The 25,445-nt window shown below is 33.1% G+C and overlaps 2 pseudogenes; both read right to left on the minus strand.

Annotated features, from left to right (window-relative positions):
• Positions 1–5,094: 5,094 nt before the first annotated feature.
• LOC148547075 (alcohol-forming fatty acyl-CoA reductase-like) lies at positions 5,095–24,507 on the minus strand (annotated as a pseudogene).
• On the minus strand, positions 6,324–7,125 carry LOC148547076 (uncharacterized; annotated as a pseudogene).
• Positions 24,508–25,445: the final 938 nt, after the last annotated feature.

A 25,445-nucleotide genomic window follows, 5' to 3' on the forward strand; every position in this document is an offset into this window, starting at 1 on the left:
CTGTTAAGTCTATTGTACAAATAGAAATAATTAATTCTTATACTTGTTATTTAAAATAATATTTTTTTCTCTATGTATATGAAAATATAATTAGATATTAGCATAAAAAAATTATACTGATAATTATAAAATTAACTCAAAATTAATTCTTTTAAAATAATTGAATCTTGATTCTAACTTTTAATTGTAACATTAGTATTCTCTCCAAATTATATGTAATAAATATTTGAAAGAAGAGAAATGAAAATATAGATTAGAAAGATATATAAGCGGTGGAAATTTAAAACTAAATAAAAAACTAAAAAACTATGTATATAATAACAATAATAATAATAATTTTTATTTAAATTATATTATTTTGTTAATTTTATTTTCTGATAGAAAAAATAGAGAATGAGAGAAAAGAGAGAGAGATAAAGATGAAGAATGAGAGTGAGAGTGAGAGTTTGTTAATTTTGGAAGAAAATTTTATTTTAATTGTAAAAAAAAAATATCAGATGACATATTTTGATTTGTCAAATTACTAATATAAAATATAAAATATAAATTATATATAGAGTAAAAATAGTAGAGAGAAATAGAAAAATGGAGAGAGAGTTAGATGAGAGAATTTAGGAAGAGAGTTTATTAATTTTGAAAAAAAAATATTTTTTCTCAATTTTAATAAGAGTGACACATTTGATTATTAATATATGATACATAATATAGGTATATTTCAATTTCAATTTTAATATTTCAATTTTAATTTTAATGCAATTAAAGAATGTCATGTTGCACATTTTGATTGTCAAATTAGTAATTAGTCATTAATATTGATAATGATATATAAAATAGATAGAGTGGTTGAAGGAATGAGAGAAATAGAGAAAGGAAGAGCGAGAAAGAGAGAACTCTTTAATTTTGGAGGGAAAGATTTGATTTCAATTGCAATGAGGAAGTGACATGTGACATATTTTGGTTGTAAAATTAGTAAGGAGAAGGGAATAATTCTTTAATTTTGGAGGGAAATATTTAATTTCAATTACAATGAAAGAGTGATCACATGTGATATATTTTGTTGTAAAATTAGTAAGGAGGAGAGAAAAATTTCCTAATTTTGGAGAAAAAGATTTGATTCCAATTGCAATGAGAAAGTGATATGTGACACATTTTAATTGTAAAATAATAGATATTAAATAGAAGTCTTTATTATTGAGCCAAGATCATCAATTAATAATTTAACAATTTTTTTATATAAAAATTAATTCTATTTTAGTAATATATAAATACAATATTATATTATAATATTTTATTTGTATTTATATTATTAATTTAAACAAAGACTTTATGTAAAATTGAACATTTGATGGTTATATTGTTTATGGAATGATTGTGTTGTTTGTGAGATGATTGTGTTGTTTTTATTGAATTTTTAATTAAAAAAGTATAGATAGACAATAAAAATACTAAACAATGTGAACAATGAATATATCGGATGTTTATTTCACTAAGTATGCGGATAGTTATTCTAATATTAAGATTTAGATGTGTAATTTAAAAGTATAATATGTTTTGATTTAATTGGTAGTTATTTATGTTGTTCAAAAAAGTTATTGGTTACCCGCAAAAATTGAGTTATATAATAATATTACATATTTATAAAAATTTGTAAGAAAGGTCAGATACCCACAAATTAATTGTATGTGGGGGTTAAAATTGAATTGTTATCAATCCACTAATAAAATATGATAAAATTTAATAATAAATTTAACTCGCAAATAAAATCAGAATTAAATTCAAGAATTGAATTCAAACCCTATTGTACTCATTATTATCACTCCTAAATTTTCATTGCATGCTCAAAACTTTGCAAATAAATGTTACATTTTTGTATGTTTAAGATCATCATATATATTAATATTTTATTATTTATTATATCATTAATTTGTAAAATAAAAAATACACACTTTTATATAATATTGTCAATTATATTTACTTAAAGTTTAAGTGTTAATATTAAATTAAGATATTTAATTAATTTTTATTCTCATATACTAAAAAACTATTTACAAATAATTTTACACCATAATAATTAATACTTTTTATGTATATATTATTTATTTAAAATAATTTTTATTATTACAAAATATTTATTATTCTATTTATATTTGTAATATTATTCAACTATTATTTAATAAAATATTTTTTTAATAAAATGGTATATATATATATATATATATATATATATATATATATACTTTATTAATATCTGACATTTATTAATATTTACTCAATTTATTATTATCTATTACTCAATTATACAATTCTTTTCACAATATTTGAGTATAATTTAAAAATGTGCTAAATTCTTATATTTTAAAATATCTTATTTATAAAATTATTTTATAATATTCATTTTAATATAGATCTTGAGATCTATGGTTTAATAATGGCTTTAAATACCAACTATCCAAAAGTCCAAAATATAGCGCCAGCTTTCAATGAAGTTGGACAAATAAGATAGATTCAGTCTTCTAAACTTAGAAAAAACTGAAACGGTTGAATGCCCAATGTGCACTACTTTTAGTAAAGTTTCACAAAAGAAAGTTATATTGAATCTCCATCATTTACATTTTTTAAATTAAATATAAATGATTAAAAAAAATAGAATAACATGTTCCACTCAAGTACAACGAAACATGTAATAAACTTCCTATAATATAATTCAAGTTAATATACTTAATTAAAATGAATTTGGTCTCTATTTGCAAGTTAAAACAACTTTTTACGATTTGAAAATTTTTAATTTATCTCTAATTATTCAACTGATTAGTTTAAACAGTTCTACTAGACTAAACAATTACTGACATCAATAAATTACCATTTAATAAAACTGCTTAAATAAATTACTTAAATTATTGAAGATTGATTGTGAATTTTTTAATTATAAAAAAGTGTGTTGTCTTTGGAATAAATAGTTAAGATGAACCCACATGATATTATCATCACCACTAGTTGGTTGATTTGCGTGTGCAACCATGGCCATTATTTACATTCACCACCATGTCTGCTGGTATCTGATCATCAATCATAATTAATAATTTCTTTAAGTTTACTATGATCACAAACTTATAGAAATACGTACACTCTCTACTAACTAAGAAAAAAAGTGCATTTGACAAATAACAACGACAAATTAGAGAGAAAAAAAAATTGCGAAAAAGAAGCAGCAAGAAGGCAAATTTGAAAACGTGAAGCTTTCATCAAGAATAAAATAATATACATTAAAACGTCAAGCCAATCAGATTATATGGAACTATATGTCTGGTATAGTTGCTTGAGATTTTGACAATTATGCACAACTAGGTTCAACCACTCCTTGTCTCCTTCCTTCCAATTGGGCTACACTCTTCGACAAGACTCATACGGAGTTTCTTGATAATTACCCTGTTTCTTATTTGATAAATATAGGCCGTCAAACAATTTAATATCTAATAACAAAGCATAAAACAGGCTAATTTCTTCATACGATAGTCCAAGATTAATCGTTTAACCGAAATACAAAACTCATGTGCAGTCGATTTCACGTGAAGTTGATATCTGAGAACCGTTAAATGATTTGACTGATTTAACTAAATTTTCATCTAACGGCTCTCAGGTATCAACTTCACGTGAAGTCGACTTCACCTGAGTTTTTACCTTAACCGAAGTATACTACTAAAAATAATTACTTTTAGCGATTATTTATTTTATTTCTAGGGATAATAAAAAATAATTACTGATGTTTTGATATGTACTTAGTATTTTTTCAGAAATATATAATCATTTTATGGTAAATGCTATCCAACCCCCTCTAAAATAACATGTAAGTTACCTTTTATTATGTGTCACATTGTAATTGGTCCTTATCTTAACCATAGTTGGGTCGCCAATGTTATCGCCATCTACTGCCCTCCCACACAACCTCTCTCTTCCCAGTATAGCCAGCGTTTTTTTTTTTTTGCCATGAATCACTTTTTATCCACATAATTAATGGTTAATTTGGTTATTAAATTTTTTTATTAAAAAAATATATCTTTATTTAATTACGTGATGGAACATATATTTATATGTAAAATATAATTAAATAATAAAGTACGAATAAATTAAAAATTAAAAGAATAAAATACTATAAAAAATATTTGTAAGAAAGTTAGATTTTATCATTTTAAACTTGTGTTATTAATTTTAACCATTTATTTTTTTAAAATAATTTATGTACGATAAAAAATATATTTTTTTCTGATTTTAATTATACTTTTAAGTACTCTAAATAGAGTTATTATATTATATTTTACATATGAATATATGTTCTATCGTGTAATTAAATAAAGATTTGTTTTAATAAAAAAAATTAATAACCAAACTAAACATTACTTAGGTATGTATTTCATATTTATCTCTTAAATATTTATACAATTTATTTTTTAAACTGTTATATTGGTCTCTTCTCTAATATAATACAAAAAATAAATTTTCATAAAAATAATTTGTTTAATTATTAATTAAATAATAAAGTACTAATAAATTAAAAATTAAAAAAATAAAAATACTATAAAAATACGATAAAAAAGTTGAATTTTATCATTTTAAATTTCTGTTATTAATTTTAATAATATATTTATTTTTTAAATAATATATGTATGATAAAAAAATATGTTTATTTGTTTGGAGTACAAATTTTATTATTATATTTGTATGTTCATGATTTTAAATATACTTTTAAATACTTTGAATAGATTTATTTTATTATATTATATTATATATATAAATATATGTTCCATCACGTAATTAAATAAAGATATATTTTTTTAATAAAAAAATTTAATAACTAAATTAACCATTAATTATGTGGGTAAGAAGTGATCCATGACAAAAAGAGGCACTGGTTATACTGGGAAGAGAGGTTGTGTGGGAGGGCAGTAGATGATGATGACGTTAGCGCCCCAACTATAGTTAAGATAAGGACCAATTACAATATGACACGTAATGAAGGATAACTTACATGTTATTTTAGAGGGAGTTGAGTAGCATTTACCTCATTTTATATATTCTTTACAAAGTACATGTATGCGATTATGATCGCTTGAAAACATATTTGACGAGACCAGGGAAATAGATATTCATAAAGTATGTTCCCAATCAATAACCTTTGGGTCACAGTAGAATAAATCTAACTCTACCCCACCTTCTCTTGCCGCTGAACATAACTTTTCTGTATTCATATTATCAAATCTGTTTTCAAAAAAAAAAAAAAACAAGTATTGCTTAATTAAGTAATTAATTAATGTTAAACCAAGTTGTGCTACTATATATATATTATTAGTATCCTAGGTTTCTTGCGATATAGCAATAAGCAACTTACACGCCATTGAAGAACAAGTAAGGCTTGTAAAGATGAACCAAGCGCATAGCAATTTGGATCTTCCTTTTATTCTCAAGATACATTCCCTTAAAAGTTAAAACTATGGCACAACATTGCATTGGCCAGCTTTTGTCCCTACATATATAGTATGATACTATGATATAATTTAATATAATGCAAGTTAAAGTGTGTAAGACATAATTGAAATGACTTTGGTCTCTATTTAAAAGGCAAAACATTTTTTTTCAAGAGAAAATTTAGCGTCAGCGCTTAATCAACAAAAAAACGAATTATTTCACACTATTAGATGTATGTAATTTTACGTCATTAAAAATATTAATGATAATTAATTAATTGCTATAAATCACAAAATTTACTTACTCCTTAGCACTCTTTTTTTTAGCAATTCAAAATTTTTTAAAGTCTTTAATTATTCAATTAATTAGTTTAAGCTGTTATAATACAGGACTAAGTGACTACTGACTACTACTGACACATCAATAAATTATTTGAATTATTGGAATTGATTATAAATTTTTGAATCGTAAAAAATCGTGTTGTCTTTTAAATAAATGCTTAAGAATCGAAAATATTTATAAAATATATATATTTAGTCAATTAAATTAAATAGTAAAGTAACAGTGATTGTTAGGGATAGTTTGAAATTATGAATTAAATAGTAATAATAAGCACCTTCAATGGAAGCTGGTAGGGAAAGAACATGTATCTTTTGAAGCTAGCGATGTTTTTCAATATCTTGTGGCATAATCAGAGATATTGACGTATTTGAATGGATTGCTAAAAGATGAGCCCACATGATAAATGATATTATTATCATCACCACTAGTTAATGAGTTAAACTTTAAAGTAGTTCCTAAAATTTATAAAATGTATTGATTTGATCTCTAATTTTTTAATTGCACTATTTATGTCATTGAGATTAAAAAAATGTACCTATTTGATCTCTTTTCATTTTTCTGTCCAAACTGCTTCCCAACGACAGTAATGTGTGACAATGAATTACCATGCTAGTACTCAACGACGTCGTTCTTTCCAAACTACTAAATTCATTCAAAGCAGCCTCCACCTGATTGCTATTGTTTCCATCAACAAAAGCAGCAATCAACGAAGTCGTTCTTTCCAAACTACTAAATTCATTCAAAGCAGCCTCCACCTGATTGCTATTGTTTCCATCAACAAAAGCAGCAATATCTTCAGAGAAAAAAGAAGAAGAACAATTACTCTCTTTTTTTCGTGGCCTTCATGTTCCTCTGCTGATTTTCAAAGCGCTTTCTTCTTGTTTCCAACCTCCTCAGCGTCTGCAACTCCTTCCTCTTACTCCACTCCTCCTCTGTCTCCATTGGAAGGGAACATGTTCTTATCAGATTTGTTGTGCAAGACATTGGCATGTTATTAGAGTAACCCCCAATATCTTAATTATTATTATTGATGTTGTTATTATCTTCATCTCTGATGAGGGGGCTTTGAGAATGAGAATTCGAGTATTGATGTTGTTCTCTTGATTTTCTTCGCTGTTGGGTCCACACCAAAACGACCGTTCATTGAAAGACAAAGGCTCAGCTCAATCTCTTGTTCTGCATCTTCATCACCATGGTGATGTTGTTGTTGTTGTAGCTCATGATGGTGATGATGGTTCACGGACATGAACCTTTTTAACAGATCTCTTGAAAATCACTCATGCGAGTTCTGCTATTCTCTCTGTCCTCAACAACTTGTGCCATTGAAGAATTTGGGATTGAAACAACAAAAAAGAAGAAAAAAGATTACCTTCGCTTTTTCAGGAAAGTAAGAATACCTAGATGGTTCAGAATTTATGAGGACTTGAAAATTGAAGTTTGTTTTTGGTAAGTAACCGAAGATTGGTGATGAACCATAAGAGAAACAAGGTCGAAGCAAATGGTTTTTGTACCCATGCAGTGAGTGAAAACGAACAGAGAAGAAAACAAACAGGGAAGAAGAAGAAGAAGAAGAAGTTCTGCGGTTAGGGTTAAAAAGGGGTTTAGGGACCACATCGGGTTAAACACTTTCAATTGACACTCTAGAATGAAAATCTATTGCCACATCACTGCCGCCAAAAAGCAGTCTGGACAGAAAAACGGGAAGGGACCAAATAAGTGCATTTTTTTCAATCTCGAAGACATAAATAGTGCAATTGAAAAGTTAGGGACCAAATCAGTGCATTTCGTGAAATTCAGAGACTACTTTGGGATTTAACTCGTTGATTTGAATGTGCGACCATGCCCATTAATATTACATTCACCACCACGTCTGCTGGTATCTGATCATTAATCATAATTAATCATTTGAGTTAATAGTCAAACCGTCCCTGAAAGATACCTCGATCTCCATTTTTGTCCCCGAAGATAAAATTAATCAAATTCGTCCCCCAAAGATACCCTACCTGGTCACGTTCGTCCTTCCGTCATCTCCATAACTGAGTTAGCAAACGTCCGCTGACGTGGGCTGTTAACTGCCAAGGTGGCAAATGCCAAGCTGTACCATGTTGTTGTTGACCAGATAAGTCTTGTTTTAGACGTCAAATTAGTCCTTGGAGTGGATAAACCCTAATCCCAAATCCAACGATAAATACAGCACTGTGAACACTTTCGGTGGCAATAGACCTCAGTAGGAGCTGTAATCCTTGGTTTGCTGCCCGGATGGAGATAGAAAATGGGAATTGTGGTGGTGGTTTATCGCATGCTTTGCACGATGTTAAAGCCTTCCGATCCTCCTCTATGTTCAGTTGCATCATCTTACAAGGTTCAGTAGTTTCAGAAGGTGGTGTAATGCTGTGACTGTGATAAAGATCAGAGCTCAGATTGGTTTCGAATCTTTCATGGCTGATATGATAAAGACCACCCTCCATTGATTGCCCGGATTGTTGCTGAATTGTTCTGCAATTTCCCTTCTCTAAAGGAAGAGAAAAAGAATTGAGATAAAACATAAATGGATTTCAGAAGAGCTTTATAACAACAAAAAATTGTACTTCTTCCATTCCATTTTATTTGTCACTGTAAATTTGGTACGTCCTTCGATCACAGATATTTACTTAAAACTACGGATAAAAGGAAGCAGAGGAAGTATTTCGATATATCATACATATATATATATATATATATATATATATATATATATATATATATATATATATATATATATATATATATATATATATTTGCCAAAAGAGAAACTGTTGTCCTTGACACAAGTTTTGCCTTTGGTTTAATTTGTATATGAGGGACTGCTTGGTGTCAGAATTAGGACTCTTGTGGGAAGAATCACAAAGTGCAGCTCCAAAAATGTCATCTTGAAATTACAAAAAACCATAGGAATTGTAAAACCAAGAAGCTATGCAGGAAAGAGTCTGTGGTTGCTAGACTGAGAGTTCACCTGAGAAGCAACAGACAGAGCGGGAGTGCGGTTCAGTGCCGGCTTGAACCTCACTGTCTTTGGTCTAATGATAGAAATTATTTTGCCTGGGAAGATTCAATTTGGGGTGATGAGGCATTAATGGCACCTGCAAGAAGCTCAGAGAAAGATCTGAAAATAGAAAAATTAGGCCTTGAAGCAACTGATTTTGCCACAATTACTCTCTCAGCTTCATCAATATCCATTTTCAGTCAGTACTTTTTACAAATAGATGGTCTGCAACTTCCACTCTTCCTTAGAAATAGCAAGAATTCCTCTTGATGATGGTTTTAACTCATACTAAGATAAGGATCACCAATCTGGACCACCTAACATTATGCCAAGTTTTAATATTAGTTCCTAATACAGAAAGAAATTTTACTATCATGATTATGAGTCTCACTGATGCTACTGTGCCTGGTAAAGATGGCTAATGTAAACAAAAGAGAAGAGACAGGGCCGTTTGAATCTCTCTTCTGAAGACAAAACAGCGACGTTTCAAGGCTAGGAGAGCCTTCTACCAAAACGGCATCGTTTTAATTGTCTGCCACGTTAGCAGTTAATGGCCACGTCAGCGGCCGTTTGCCAACTCAGCTACGGAGATGACGGAAGGACGAACGTGACCAGGTAGAATATCTTTGGGGGGCGAATTTGATTAATTTTATCTTTCGGGGACAAAAAAAAAATCGAGGTATCTTTCAGAGACAATTTTGACTATTAACTCTTAATCATTTCTTTATTAAGTTTACTATTGTCACAAACTTATAGAAATACGTACTCTCTCTACTAACTAAGAAATAAGAATTGTTAAAGGGTAAAGACACTTAGCTTGACTTACTCACCATATCTAAAAGTGCGGTTTGATCCAATATGAAGCATTTTAATTTTCCTTTTCCATAAGTAACAACTACACTGTCTACGGTTCTGTAAATGATAAGGCCAAGCAAGAAAATAAATGTCGTCATATATGTTTATATTTTCAAAATACTATATATTTTAAAAAAAATAATTATATATAAAATAAAAAAAATAATACTACACATTTAAATTTTTTTGTTAATCAAGTCCAATTAAGTTGGTCTAACATAACAAAATCAGTTATAACTAGTATTATTTCAAGTTTTTTTTATTTAATTTGATTAAATTTTGTTCATAAAATTTTAAAAAATTTAGATGTATAATATTACTCAAATAAAAAATATGTCATTCAATAATTAATAAAATATGAAATCGATAACATTTAAGACATATATATATATATATATACATACGCGCTTACCTTGTACCTTCGATCCATCCTGGAAAAGGTTCTTTGTAAGTGCTAGTAATTATTGTAGGGCGTATAATGACAACAGGAATGTTTTCTTTTGAAGATCCTAATAACATTTCTCCCATTGCTTTTGTAAAGACATATGTATTTGGCCATCCATACGCGGTTGCTCTGACAAATATTTAATTTAATTTACAGTAAGTAAAATTCATTTTTTTTGGAGGATTTAGATTAAAATTTAAGATTTATTTAAACTTCAAAATTTAGAATTTAAACTTTAGAATAAAAAAATAATTTAAAAATAATTACTGATATTAGCTAAAAAATAATTAATTACTAGTTAAATTCTTTAATTACTAGTCAAATTCTTTAATTTAGTTATGATGTTATGAATGTGATGAGTTTGAAAAATTCTAATTTAAATTAGTGATGATCAAACATTATTAATATGATTAATTATAAAATTATTAATTTAATTTTAATTCATATGTATTAATTGAAATAATTTGCTATGCAGGTTTTTGTAATTGGGCCGAAAAGAAAAGAAAAAAATTATAACAAGTCCAATTGTATGAAGAATATGTTCAGCCTTGGTATTGAATTGTTGTGATTATGGTGGCTGAAACCATGGTTATGTTAGTTGGGCCAGAAATTGTGACATAAACCCAATTGGTTTATTCATTAGCCTTGATGCAAGTATATATGATGAGTGGCTGAATTATTTGTGTAATGTTGGGCCAGATTGGATTATAATTATTAGCCCAAATTAATTTTTGCTAGACACCCAATGCTTGATCTGAAATCAATTGTGAGAGAAAGCAAATATTTTGCCTTATGCTTCCAACGGATCTCATTTCCATCATATAGTGGATCTCAAATTCAATTTACTTACATTGGGAACCATGAGAGAGAAATTACCATTGATTTGATTGATGGCCTTAATGAAGGCACGCTACTCAGCAAAGAGGGAAGTAAAAGTAACTCATTTTGATTTAATTTGTTTAATTGCTTTTCTTTCAACTCTCTTCTCTCTCATCTCTCTTCTCTATTCGGTCATATCACAGAGGAAACTATGGAAGCTATGGCAAGCTACCGTAGAGAAGAAGATGCAAGCAACAAGACCATTGTAATGATGGCAAGAAAAAGAAAACAAAAAGTATGTTGTGGCTGAGATTTTTATCACTTATGGTAAGATTTGTTGAAGAGATCTCAGCTTCTCCTTACTAAAAATGGATGAAGAAGATTTCGGTCAGAGGAAGAAGATCTCAAGGATGGCTTGTCTCTGCTTTTGGGTTCACTCATCACAGAAGGTAGCTAGGGTGGCTACGTGAAATAGGAAGCAAAAGTGGAGCAGGAGAAGCTGTCATACATCAAGAAGCATCAAGGACTAAGGGTCCTTCTTGGAGAGCAAGACAAGTTGGATGGCTCAGATTGATAAAGTTTGGTGTAAAGAGAAGACTCAGAGGTAATTGCATGTTGGGTTTTAGCATTCGGTTATCTCTTCTCCCTCTCTGGCCGAACCGGTTTGCATGAAGAAGAAGAAGTTTGGCTTGGTTTATTTGGTTTCAACCGTGGAGGCTTCCCCCTATAAGTAAGGGACAACAGCCAGGGCTTGAAGCAAGGAAAAGAGTGAGCACAAAGTTCTCATAGCTACCCAAGCTAACAGAAGTTCTTCTCCTTCAATGTTTTCTATTTTGTATTTTTCTGTTTAATTTTGTCTGTCTTGAGTCTCATGGAAAAAGACAAACATTGAGGTTTGTAAGAAAAGCCATAGAGCGGAAAAAAGCAGAGAGTGCAAAATTAAAAGAAAAAGCCATAGATGTCCTTAGAGATCATTTGTACATCTGTGTTGTGTTTCATGATTCTATGGGAATTTCCTTGCAAGTTGGGTTAGCACTTAGCCGTTGAAAGCTTGGCAGTGACCAAGTCAAGTTCAGGATTGGGGTTTAAATTCTGGACTTGTCCCGGATAGGAATGGTAGTTCCTAGGGAGAATTGGTGTTTGTAATCAAGAATGATTATAGTGAAATTTCATCATTGTTGTGATGGAGACTGGATGTAGGCTGCCTTGCACTTAGCAGCTGAACCAGGATATATCTTGGTGTAATTCTCTCTCTCTTCTACTCCATTTCTGTTTCTGCTGTCCAGGAGATAAAACTGAAAAATATCTCGTGCCGGGTGACGAGATAAAAAGAAAAAGTCTCGTGGATGGGTACGAGACAAAAATCAAAAAGTCTCCAGAAGTAGTTTCAAAGACCAGCAAGTATTATTAAGTGAAAAAGGGGCTAAGATTCAACTCCCCCTTCTCTTAGCCACTGAAAACCATCAATTGGTATTAGGGCTTGGTCTTAAAGAGATCAAGCTTTGCAGCTTGGAGAAAAGATCCAGATGGCTGAAAACAGTAGCTCAAATCTGGTGTCTTACAACCTGACAGAAGGACAGTCAAGCAACAGACCTCCTCTTTTCAATGGAAAAAACTATACCTATTGGAAGGAGAGAATGAAGATCTTTGTGCAAGCAGTAGACTACAGGCTCTGGAAGATTATCTTGGAGGGTTCTCAATTTCTAACCACCACAAGTGCTGAAGGAGTAGTTTCTCTTAAACCCGAAGCAAGCTGGACTGAAGAAGACAGAAAGAAGGTGGAGCTCAATGCCAAGGCTATCAACTTGCTCAACTGTGCTATCAGTTTCGAGGAGTACCGACGGGTATCACGATGCACAACGGCAAAAAAAATCTGGGACAAACTTCAAATCACTCATGAAGGAACCACAATAGTAAAGAAGATAAGGATAAATATGTTGAACAGAGAATATGAAATGTTCTCAATGAAGAAAGGAGAATCAATAGATGAAATGTTTGAAAGATTCAACATCATCGTTGTCGGGTTGGATGCTATGGGAATAATGTATCCTGATTCTGTGCTTGTGAGGAGAGTTCTAAGATGTCTTACAAAAGAGTGGGAAACAAAAACTTTAATCATATCTGAGAGTAGTGGTCTAGATTCCATGACATATAATGACTTGAGAGGAAACCTACTTGCTTTTGAAAACACTTATTTGAAAAAAGATTCAAAAAAGAAAGAAATTGCTTTTACATCTGTTACTAACCCCCTAGATGATGAATCCAGTGATAATTCCTCTGAAAATGAATTTGTGTTGTTTGCAAAAAAAATTTAGGAAAATTGTGAAGTTCAAGGAGAGAAGCAAGGGAAGCAGCTCTAGAAAACAAAGGAAAGATCTCAGCAAGGTGACATGTTACAACTGCAAAGAAACTGGGCATTTCAAGTCAGATTGCCCTAAGTTGAAGAAAGAAGAGAAGCCAAAGAAGGGAAAGAAGAAAGGGCTGATGGCTTCTTGGGAGGACTTAGAAAACGATTCTGAAGATGATGAAGAGTCCGAAACCAAGTCTCAACCATGTCTTATGGCAGACCACGTTGAACAGGTAGTCATTCCTAACCCTGACTCTGAAGCTCTTCATCTTATGATAGATCACCTTTCTGAAAAAATAAGATGCTTTTTGCTGGATAATCAAGATCTTGAACAACAATTCACCATTCTTAAAGCAGAAAATGGTTTTCTCAAAGAAAAACTAAGGGAGGCCGAAACTGTTGTAAATATTGTTGAAGAAAACAAGCAGTTAAAAGCCCAACTTAGGAGCTGTGAAAGTGATCATTCTGTTGTTGCATATGTAAATTGTTTTAAAGAAAATGAAGAGTTGCTTAAAGAGGTCAAAAGGCTTAAAGAAGACTTAGTCAAATTTACTCAAAGTTCTGAAAATCTAAATCAAATCTTGACTAGTCAAAAACCTCTTTATGATAAAGCAGGCTTGGGTTTCTATAAATCTGTTGAGAAACCTTATTTTGAAAACATTGCCTCATCTTCTAATGACACAAGGTTTCAAAACCCAACATGCTTTAACAAAACAGCAACTCCAAGGTTTTATAGACTATGTAACCGAAATGGACACTTTCCCATTCAATGTTTCTTTGGTGAAAGGATGATTAGTGATAAAGTTTACAAAGTTGTTTTCGATTATAATGGATTAAGACATAAGAGATGGCTTAATGTAAAAGGATCCAAGAAGATTTGGATACCTAAGGTCACTTGAGCTTGTTTTGTAGGTATGCCTAGCATCCAAGAGAAAGGACAACATGTGGTACATGGACAGCGGATGCTCTAGGCATATGACCGGAAAGACAACCTTCTTCATAAAGCTTGATGAGTATTATGGAGGATTTGTCACTTTCGGTGATGATGGTAAAGAAAAGATAGTGACCGTTGGAAAAGTTGGTAAAAGCTTTTCATCTTGTATAAATGATGTTCTTCTTGTAAATGGTTTGAAACATAATTTACTTAGTGTAAGTTAATTGTGTGATCTAGAATATGAATTTGTTTTTAGAAAGTTTATGTGCTTAGTTATTTGTGAAAAAACTGGGAATATTTTGTTTGAGGCTAAAAGGTGCAATAATGTGTATGGATTGACTCTTGAGGACTTGAAAGAACAAAATGTAACATGTTTCACTTCTCTTGAATATGAAAAATGGCTATGGCATAGAAAGTTGGGTCATGCTAGCATGTACCAAATTTCTAAGCTAGTCAAGAAAAATTTGGTTAGAGGAATTTCAAATATCAAATTTGATAAGGATCTTACTTGTAACACTTGCCAATTAGGCAAACAAGTAAAATTCTCTTTTAAACCAAAAGATGGAATTTCAACCAAAAGACCATTAGAGATGTTACACATTGATCTTTTTGGTCCAACAAGAACTCAAAGTCTAGGAGGTAAACACTATGGTCTAGTGGTAGTGGATGATTACTCTAGATTTGGTTGGGTACTTTTTCTTGCTCATAAAAATGATGCTTTCCATGCTTTCTCAACCCTTTGCAAAAAAATTAAGAATGAAAAAAATTTAAAAATTGCCCATTTGAGAAGTGATCACGGAAGAGAATTTGAAAACCAAGACTTTGAAAAATTCTGTGATGATTTTGGAATTGTTCATAACTTTTCATGCCCTAGAACCCCTCAACAAAATGGGGTGGTTGAGAGAAGGAATAGAAGCCTTCAAGAGATTACTAGGGCCATGCTTTGTGAGAATAAGATTCCAAAATTTCTATGGGCTGAAGCTATAAATACAGCTTGTTACATTTTGAATAGGACCATTATTAGAAAAGGGTTGAGGAAAACTCTTTACGAGCTATGGAAAGGAACCCCTCCAAATCTTAAGTATTTCCATATTTTTGGATGCAAATGCTTTGTACTTAACAATAAAGAAAACCTTAGTAAATTTGATCCAAAATCCTATGAGGGGATGTTTGTTGGATACTCCACCACTAGCAAGGCCTATAGAATTTATCTCAAAGAACGTAGGACCATAGAGGAATCCATACATGTCTCTTTTTGTGATTCTAATTTAATTCCTAGTACTGTGATAGAAAATAATTCAGATTGTGAAGACGCTGTCAACAAGGAAACAAGTAAAGAAAATCCCAAGTCTGCTCAAAATAAAGAATCTGTCAGTCCAGTTTTGCTCGTCAGAATGAAGGAGATATTTCCATTTTATCTCCTGAGCCAACAAGAGAAACTGGAACAGAACAACCCACAGAAGCTCATCAAAGCTCAACACCACTCCGAAAGCCTAGAGAATGGAAGTCCATGAGGGGTTATCCTCATGACTTTATCATTGGTGATCCCTCACAAGGTGTAACAACAAGATTCTCATCCAAAAGGCAAACCGAACCAAGCAATTTTGCTCTCTTGTTACAAATGGAGCCCAACAATGTCAAACAAGCTCTTGAAGATCCATCATGGGTCAAAGCCATGCAAGAAGAGCTTGTTCAATTCGACAAGAATGAGGTTTGGATACTAGTGCCCTATCCGGATGGTAAGAAGGTTACGAGTACTAAGTGGGTTTTCAAAAATAAATTAGGTGAGGATGGAAAAGTTATTCGTAACAAGGCTAGATTAGTGGCCCAAGGTTACGATCAAGAAGAGGGGATAGATTTTGATGAGTCTTTTACTTCGGTAGCTAGAATGGAAATAATTAGGTTACTTCTTGCCTATGCTGCCTATAAGGGTTTTAAAATGTTTCAAATGGATGTAAAATATGCTTTTCTTAATGGCTTTATTGATAGAGAAGTGTTTGTGTCTCAACCCCCCCTCCGGTTTTGAAGATAAAGAATTTCTAAACCATGTTTTCAAACTTTCAAGGGCTCTTTACGGCCTTAGACAAGCTCCAAGAGCTTGGTATGAAAGGCTTAGTGCCTTCTTATTGGAAAATCAATTTCAAAGGGGTACCACCGACACTACTTTATTTATTAAAGCATCTAATGATGATATTCTCCTAGTTCAAGTTTATGTGGATGACATTGTGTTTGGATCGGCCAATGAGTCCTTGTGTGAAGAGTTTGGAAAACTCATGACTAGTGAGTTTGAGATGAGTTTAATGGGAGAGCTAACTTTCTTTCTTGGACTACAAATTAAACAAACTCCTAGTGGTACCTTTATTCACCAAGGAAAGTATGCAAAAGAACTTATCAAAAAATTTGGCCTAGAAAGTTCCAAACCAATGGGAACACCAATGCATCCAAACACCAAACTTGAAAAGGATGATGATGACAAAGATGTGGATGAAATAAGGAATAGGGGAATGATAGGTTCACTCATGTACCTTACCTCCTCTAGACTGGATATTGTTCAAAGTATGGGTGTATGTTCAAGATTTCAATCTCACCCAAAAGAATCCCATCTTTCAGCCGTTAAGCGCATCATTAGATACATTAAGGGAACTAGCGATTATGGCTTGTGGTATCCAAAATCTGATGATTTTTGTGCAGTAGGGTTTTGTGATGCAGATTATGCGGGAGATAGGGTGGATAGAAGGAGCACATCCGGCATGTGTTGCTTCCTTGGAAGCTCACTCAATATGTGGTCAAGCAAAAAAAAAAGCTACGGTGGCTCTATCCACAGCTGAAGCTGAATATATTTCTGCATCTGCATGTTGTTCACAACTAATCTAGTTAAAAACGTAGTTGGAAGATTACAAATTAAAGATCAATAGTATACCCTTATTTTGTGATAATATGAGTGCTATAAATATTTTAAAAAATCATGTTCTGCACTCAAGAACCAAGCATATTGAAATCAAATATCATTTTATTAGGGAACATGTGCAAAAGGGTACTATTGATATTCAATTTGTAAAATCTGAAGACCAACTTGCTGACATTTTTACAAAATCCCTCTGTGAAGACAGATTCTGCACTCTGAGAAAAAGTTTGGGAATGATAGATTTAAGCTATATTGATAACTTGTGAAATCTTTTATTCTGCTCAGTTTTGTCTTGTAGGAAAGCAGGAGATAAAAATCAGAATGTGTTGAAAGGACTATGATCAAGGGGGAGACTGCGCAGACATTAATTTTTTTGGGCCCCACCAAATTTATTTGACTCCACTCTGACCATTTTTGAGTTCCTCTTTGTGTAAATCACAATTCTTTTTTGTTGACTCATCAAATCTTATTGGAAGAGGTTATTGTCAAATCAAATCTTTTCCCTCTTCACATCCCTTGATTCTAAGAACCAAACTTTCAGTTTTAATTTCAAATAAAAGGAAACTTCCCTTGATTAATAACCGCTCATTAATGGGTATTAACTCCCTCCAATTCTCTCTCCACTCAACATTTAATGCGTCCCTAACCTCCCTCATCTCTCTACTCAATTCGGTTCTCTCTTCACCTTCCTCCTCCACTTCTCCATTTTTTATTATCATGAAAAAGAAAACTGCTCCAAGAAAAAGTGAACGAGTCCTTCTCTCCCAAAAACCTACCACTCCTCAATCCCACACCCACATACATATTCATTCCACTTTCTCATCCTCTCCCTCACCATCATCCAAGCAAACGGACACCGTGAGGAGAAAGGTGATAGCAACAAAGACTTCCTCAAGGAAAAAGAAGGAGAAGGTACCCGTGGCTGAAGAAGAAGAAGAGTCCCACACCTCACCTCTGCCATCACCGCCGAAGAAGACCACCCCTGGACGAAGTTCCCAGAAGACCAAGAGCTTTGTGTTACACAACACAAGGGAGCCAGCAAACTTGGAATAATTGGAATTCAAAAATAAGTTCAACAAATCTCATTCACACTTTGATCCAGCCAGGTTTAATTCGTGTGCATCTTATGAGTTCCACAAGGAAGTGTTGGAGAAACGCCACTTATGCGCCACATATCTAGTGAATCTGGACTCACTGGCAGCCAAAAGAATCAACTTTTCTCATCTGTTTGAAAATCTGAAATGGACTCCTTTGCTCCATATTCAGAAACCTGTTTACCCTGGATTGGTACGTGAATTTTATGCTAATATGAGGCTGATCGATGGCACCATTCATTCCTACGTGAAAAGGGTATATATGACTCTCAACTCAGAGACAATTGGCGCTGCCCTAGGCTACACAGATGAGGGATCAAGAGCGTACATGACTGACAAATGGGACTCTCAGGTTGGCATCACATCTAAGGTTGCCCTTCAACAAATCTGTGAGAACTTGTCTGGTTTGGATGGCACCATCCCGACTCATAAGGCACTCGGTCCCACAAACTCATTGCTCCATAGGATCATCACTCATATTTTAACTTCTCAAAGTGGTTCACATAACAGAGTAACTGTTTCTGACTCTCTTGTACTTTTTGCACTTGTTACTTCTTCTCCTATTTCTTTTGGATACCTTATGATAAGGCATATGTGAAAATCTGTTAAAAGTACCAAAAAGACAAATTTACCTTATGGCATATTTCTCACCAGCATTTTTAAGTATTTTAAAGTTGATCTAATCAATGAAGCTGTAGAAAATAAGGTTTCACTCATTAAGGGAGGAGGGTGTATGAAAGGGAACAAAGGGAAAAAGTTTATTCCCTCTGACAGCGAGTTGAGAGCCGGCCACCTGAGCATTCCAAGACAACCGAATCGATCAAGAAAATTCTTACTGAATTTTCCAACATGTCCGAGCTAATGGTGCAATCCTATAAGGCTGCCCGCAAGCAAGTCTTTGAAAATGAAAGGGCTTGGATGAAGTGCAAAGATAGGGTGGGTCTAATGCTGCAGAGTTTTGAGGAGGAGATGTGTGCTGCTAGTGAAGAGGAGGCAGATGGCTCTGAGTACAATTTATCTGATGACTAATAACTGTGTTTTTCTTTTGTTGATATTTGGCTTGTTTCGGCTCAATCTGATACTATAGTAGTCTGCTTGGATACTTTAGACCTATGACACTGTGATACACTCTTGGTATTTTGGTTATATTTTGGATATTTTGCTTCCAATATCATTTTTTTGCAGGTGCCCCTTTGATGACAAAAGGGGGAAAAAATGGCTGAAAAAATTGAAATTGAGAAAACAGGGGATAAAATCCTTTGTGGATTTATGATCACCCTTGTTTCAATTACTTGTTGTGGTGATCTGCTTGATGCTTGTGATGCATTTGTTTTATCTTTGTAGATATGCCTGCTGGGTTTTGGATTAAGAATATGTATTTGATTTATCTTGTGGATGCATTTGATTTACCTTGGTAAAATATGTTTGCTGTATTTTAGATTAGGAATATTTTATTTTTTGGCAGTTCCTTTAAGATGTGATATGTAAATAAATTCTGATAGTTGCTATGTTTTGAGATGATCATACTTGATTAAAAATATTTTTCTTGCTCTGATTATTTTGATCTGATATGTTGATTGGAAAATATTTTCGAATAGATTGAATAGCAACTTCTTGTAACATCAAAAATATTTTTGGTTGATATGTACTCAATTGCTTTGTATGTGTTTGAACAGAAAGTCAATTTTATGATAACAAATGAGTTTTATTTATCACTTTAATTCTTCTCATAAATCAAGCCATTCAACATTACAAAATTTCTATATGTTGAATAACATTATTGCCTTAGTCTTGATAAAAAAATTATTACATGTATAAAGCTTCCCTTGGTAAAATAGCATATATTAAGGGGGAGTCATGTAACAATTGGAAAGGAAGGAATCCAAGTATTCACAAAGGGAGTACTCTAACTCTTGAATCCTTTTCATTTCAATTTTTAATAATGTTTGTCATCAAGGGGGAGATTGATGAGTTTGGAAAATTCTAATTTAAATTAGTGATGATGATCAAACATTATTAATATGATTAATTACAAAATTATTAATTTAATTTTAATCCATATGTGCTAATTGAAATAATTTTGCTATGCAGGTTTTTGTAATTGGGCCGAAAAGAAAAGAAAAAATTATAACAAACCCAATTGTATCAAGAATATGTTCAGCCTTGGTATTGAATTGTTGTGATTATGGTGGCTGAAACCATGGTTATGTTAGTTGGGCCAGAAATTGTGACATAAGCCCAATTGGTTTATTCATTAGCCTTGATGCAAGTATATATGATGAGTGGCTGAATTATTTGTGTAATGTTGGGCCAGATTGGATTATAATTATTAGCCCAAATTAATTTTTGCTAGACACCCAATGCTTGATCCGAAATCAATTGTGAGAGAAAGCAAATATTTTGCCTTATGCTTCCAACGGATCTCATTTCCATCATATAGTGGATCTCAAATTCAATTTACTTACATTGGGAACCATGAGAGAGAAATTACCATTGATTTGATTGATGGCCTTAATGAAGGCACGCTACTCAGTAAAGAGGGAAGTAAAAGTAACTCATTTTGATTTAATTTGTTTAATTGCTTTTCTTTCAACTCTCTTCTCTCTCATCTCTCTTCTCTATTCGGTCATATCACAGAGGAAACTATGGAAGCTATGGCAAGCTACCGTAGAGAAGAAGATGCAAGCAACAAGACCATTGTAATGATGGCAAGAAAAAGAAAACAAAAAGTATGTTGTGGCTGAGATTTTTATCACTTATGGTAAGATTTGTTGAAGAGATCTCAGCTTCTCCTTACTAAAAATGGATGAAGAAGATTTCGGTCAGAGGAAGAAGATCTCAAGGATGGCTTGTCTCTGCTTTTGGGTTCACTCATCACAGAAGGTAGCTAGGGTGGCTACGTGAAATAGGAAGCAAAAGTGGAGCAGGAGAAGCTGTCATACATCAAGAAGCATCAAGGACTAAGGGTCCTTCTTGGAGAGCAAGACAAGTTGGATGGCTCAGATTGATAAAGTTTGGTGTAAAGAGAAGACTCAGAGGTAATTGCATGTTGGGTTTTAGCATTCGGTTATCTCTTCTCCCTCTCTGGCCGAACCGGTTTGCATGAAGAAGAAGAAGTTTGGCTTGGTTTATTTGGTTTCAACCGTGGAGGCTTCCCCCTATAAGTAAGGGACAACAGCCAGGGCTTGAAGCAAGGAAAAGAGTGAGCACAAAGTTCTCATAGCTACCCAAGCTAACAGAAGTTCTTCTCCTTCAATGTTTTCTATTTTGTATTTTTCTGTTTAATTTTGTCTGTCTTGAGTCTCATGGAAAAAAGTAAACATTGAGGTTTGTAAGAAAAGCCATAGAGCGGAAAAAGGCAGAGAGTGCGAAATTAAAAGAAAAAGCAATAGATATCCTTAGAGGTCATTTGTACATCTGTGTTGTATTTCATGATTCTGTGGAAATCCCCTTGCAAGTTGGGTTAGCACTTAGCCGTTGAAAGCTTGACAGTGACCAAGTTAAGTTCAGGATTGAGGTTTAGATTCTGGATTTGTCCCGGATATGAAGGATAGTTCCAGGGAGAATTGGTGTTTGTAATCAAGAATGATTATAGTGAAATTCCATCATTGTTGTGATGGAGACTGGATGTAGGCTGCCTTGCACTTAGCAGCTGAACTAGGATATATCTTGGTGTAATTCTCTCTCTCTTCTACTCCATTTCTGTTTCTGCTGTCCAGGAGATAAAACTGAAAAATATCTCGTGCCGGGTGACGAGATAAAAAGAAAAAGTCTCGTAGTTGGGTAAGAGACAAAAATAAAAAAGTCTCCAGAAGTAGTATCAAAGACCAGCAAGTATTATTAAGTGAAAAAGGGGCTAAGATTCAACCCCCTTCTCTTAGTCACTGAAAACCATCAGAATGAAACAGTAGTACTAGAGAATCATAAAACAATTTATCCAACAGTTTAAATTTATTTTATTTAATATTTATTTATTGTATGATGCATTAAATAAAATTTAAAATAGTAAATTTTGATCATTTTCGATTAATATCTTTTTGAGAAATTCTCCACATACAAGCATTTTTCCGTACAAGTCAACAAGTCATTTATTTCTTCTTCTTTTTCTTTCTCCATGCCTCTTCTTCTTCTTCTTCGTTTTTGAAGTGTTTCATCTTCATCGTCGTGTTTTTCCTCGTTCTTCTTTTGATATTGCAACATTATGTATATTTTTCTTCTTTGTTTGATTTTTTCCTCCCAAAAAGAACTATGAGAATATGAAATAAGAAAATGAAGAAGAAGCAGCAGCAGAAGATGAGGAGAAGAAAGAGGAAGAGTTCTGAATTATGCATATGGTGTACTTCAACGAATTTTGGGTGTATTTTTGTAATCCTTTGGGTGTATTTCTGTAATCCTTTGGGTGTATTTCTATAATCGTTTGGGTGTATTTCTATAACCGTTTGGGTGTATTTCTGTAATCGGTTGGGTGTATTTCTGTAATCGTTTGGGTGTATTTCTGAAGTTCCATTATCTTCAAAACGATTTCAAAGCTTGATTTCAGAAACCATGAAAATCGAAAAAAAAAAAACGAAACAAGAATACCAATGATAAACGCAGATAAAACAACGAATAAAAGGTAAAGAGAGAACGCACGAAGGAGATCAAATTTGGCAAGAAACTTTTTTTGGAGGAAGAAGAAGAAGAGTAGGAGAAGAAGAAGGAGAATAAGAAGGAAGAGGAGGAGGAGAAGGAGGAAAGCGAAGCACGCCATGAAAATCGTATATGGGTCAGCGTGCTTTTTGTTAAGTTTCTCCCAACTTGTATGACTTGTAAACCAAATAACTTGTATGTGTAGCACTCTTTTATTTTTTTAGTTATCAAATATTTCCGTTAATAAAAATAAATGTGTCCAATATTCAATTTTCACATACGAATTTCATTGTAGTTTCAACATGCTATAAGAAAATTAAAACCTTTGAATGCCTAAGGCCTTCATGGCCATTTGAATATCATGTTGTGTGGCACCCTTCTCTTGAAGCGAACCAATTTAATTTCCCTATCAATGTCTAGTCCTGCAACTCCATTTAGTGACACGCCCAATTCATGTGGTTCCTCTAATATTACTCCTTCTCTCTCCCCACATACATAAGCTGCAAGTATAGCATTTTTTTTTCCTTTCCAATAATTAAAGACCTACTTTCAATTTCTCTAATCAAATAAAAGCAAAAATACCCTTACTTAAACTAACCTGTTGACACGTGGATAACCGCTTTTAGCTTAGTACATTGTTTGGCTGAGTTCAACACATACATGCTTAACTCCTAATGTATTTACACCTAATGCAACATCATATCTGCATTAGACAAAACAAAAAAAAAGTCAAAAATGGTTTGATTTAGCATTTATTAATTATTGCAATAATTAATAAATACTAAATAAGTTAAATTTTGACTGTGTTTTGTTGATATTTTTTTGTTATTAAATATTTTTGATAATAAATTTTTTTTTTATGTTCATTATCATCTTGATGCTTCTATATTTATATTATAATTGTTAGGTGTATACTAAAATTAATCACCAGTATACAATATATATAAAAATACATGATATACATTTTTTTTTACTAAAGATAGGGAGATTCGAACCCACAATCTCTTAGATGAGTAGAGAAAGATTATACTATTTGAGTTATAACTCATTAAAAATGAGTTAAAATACATATGTATTTATATACAAATATATGATAACTGATTTTAGTGGTGGATTTTGGCGTCCAACTAAAAATAACATTTTTAGTAATCATAATATATCTTTGATGAAAGTTAGTTGTTGCAGCTGAATTAACTATAACATAAATTTGTTTGTAAATTTGGGAGTCCTTCAAATTAAAATCCTCTTGTGAAATGTCTCCGGGCAGGACGATCAATTTTTGCGTGACCAAGGAATCAAATTTCGTACCTACACTTTCTTTCACCAATCTAAATAACTCCTTTCCTGTGATCTAAATAGATATATGTGATGGATCAAGTTAAGATTAATTTGATTTGAAAATAGCTAGACCTGATTATTTACGTATATATTCATCACCTCATTATGTAAGCGTTGAGTGGCGGATTCAAAATCTTTAGCTCTCACAAGAAGATAAAGTTTTGCCACATTTGGTTCCACCCTTAATATATTTTCCACTATAACTGCAAATAAAGGAAGAGATAGATAAAGATGAGACGTTTAGCAAGGAAGCCAGTGGCACCAGTGATTAAAATGGTCTTGTCCTCAAGGAACTGCGTTATGCTTCCCAACTCCATATCTGATTGATGAAGTTGATAAATAAAGACCCTCTTTATCCAAAAATATGGGATACTTCGACCCTTAACTTTTTTATTTTAAGACAATACGATCCATCTGTTAAAAAATCTGTTAAATAATAATAAAAATTAGTTTTGTGGGTACGTAAAAATCATGGTTCTGAAAACCGAACCGGACCGGCCGGTTCAACCGGATTAATCGGGAACCGGTCACCTAACCGATCCGGGTAAGGTCAGAAACTGTCTAGCAAAAAACCGGTAAAAAACCGGATGAACCGGCGGTTAACCGATGAACCGGGAGAACCGTCCGGTTTTTTAGCGGTTTTTTATTAAGAAAGAAAATGTGCTAACGGCGTCGTTTTTCCTTTAAAAAAAAAAAAAGGGAAAAGAAAGGCTAAACGCCTAATTGCCTAAACGAAGCCCTAATCCTTTCAGCAGAAATCACCCACAACTCCACAAGCCAGAAGAGGGATCTGGGATCAGCAGTTCAGCACCGCCATCGCCACCGCATCCCGCAGCGACAGCAGCGACGACGTTGAGAGCCGCAACCACCACCGCGTCCTATTTCGTCGCCGAGCTCTCCCTTCTCTCTCTCTGTCGCGCTCTTTGTATCTCTGTCGCTGCTTTGCTGCTCCTCGCCGTGGGTCGTCGTCGCCGCGGGTCGTCGTCGCCGCTTCTCTGCTCCTTGCCGTGGGTCGTCGTCGCCGCTTCCCTCCTTGCCGTGCGTCGTTTCTGCTTCTCACCTCCTCGTCGTTTTTGGCTGTGGCCCCTTCTAGTCTCTCCGCGCACCGTGTCTCACCGTCGTTGCTTCTCTGTTTCACGTTACCAAAATTTCCAATTTGAATTTTTCTGTCTCGCTGGCTCTATGCTGTCTTTTCTTCTCCTTCGCTGACAATCCAGATAACGTAAAACTTCCTCTTTATCCTCTTCAATAATGT

This window comes from Arachis ipaensis, chromosome B8, assembly GCF_059453495.1.
Source record: "Arachis ipaensis isolate K30076 ecotype BB chromosome B8, ASM5945349v1, whole genome shotgun sequence".
Taxonomy (NCBI): Eukaryota; Viridiplantae; Streptophyta; class Magnoliopsida; order Fabales; family Fabaceae; genus Arachis; species Arachis ipaensis.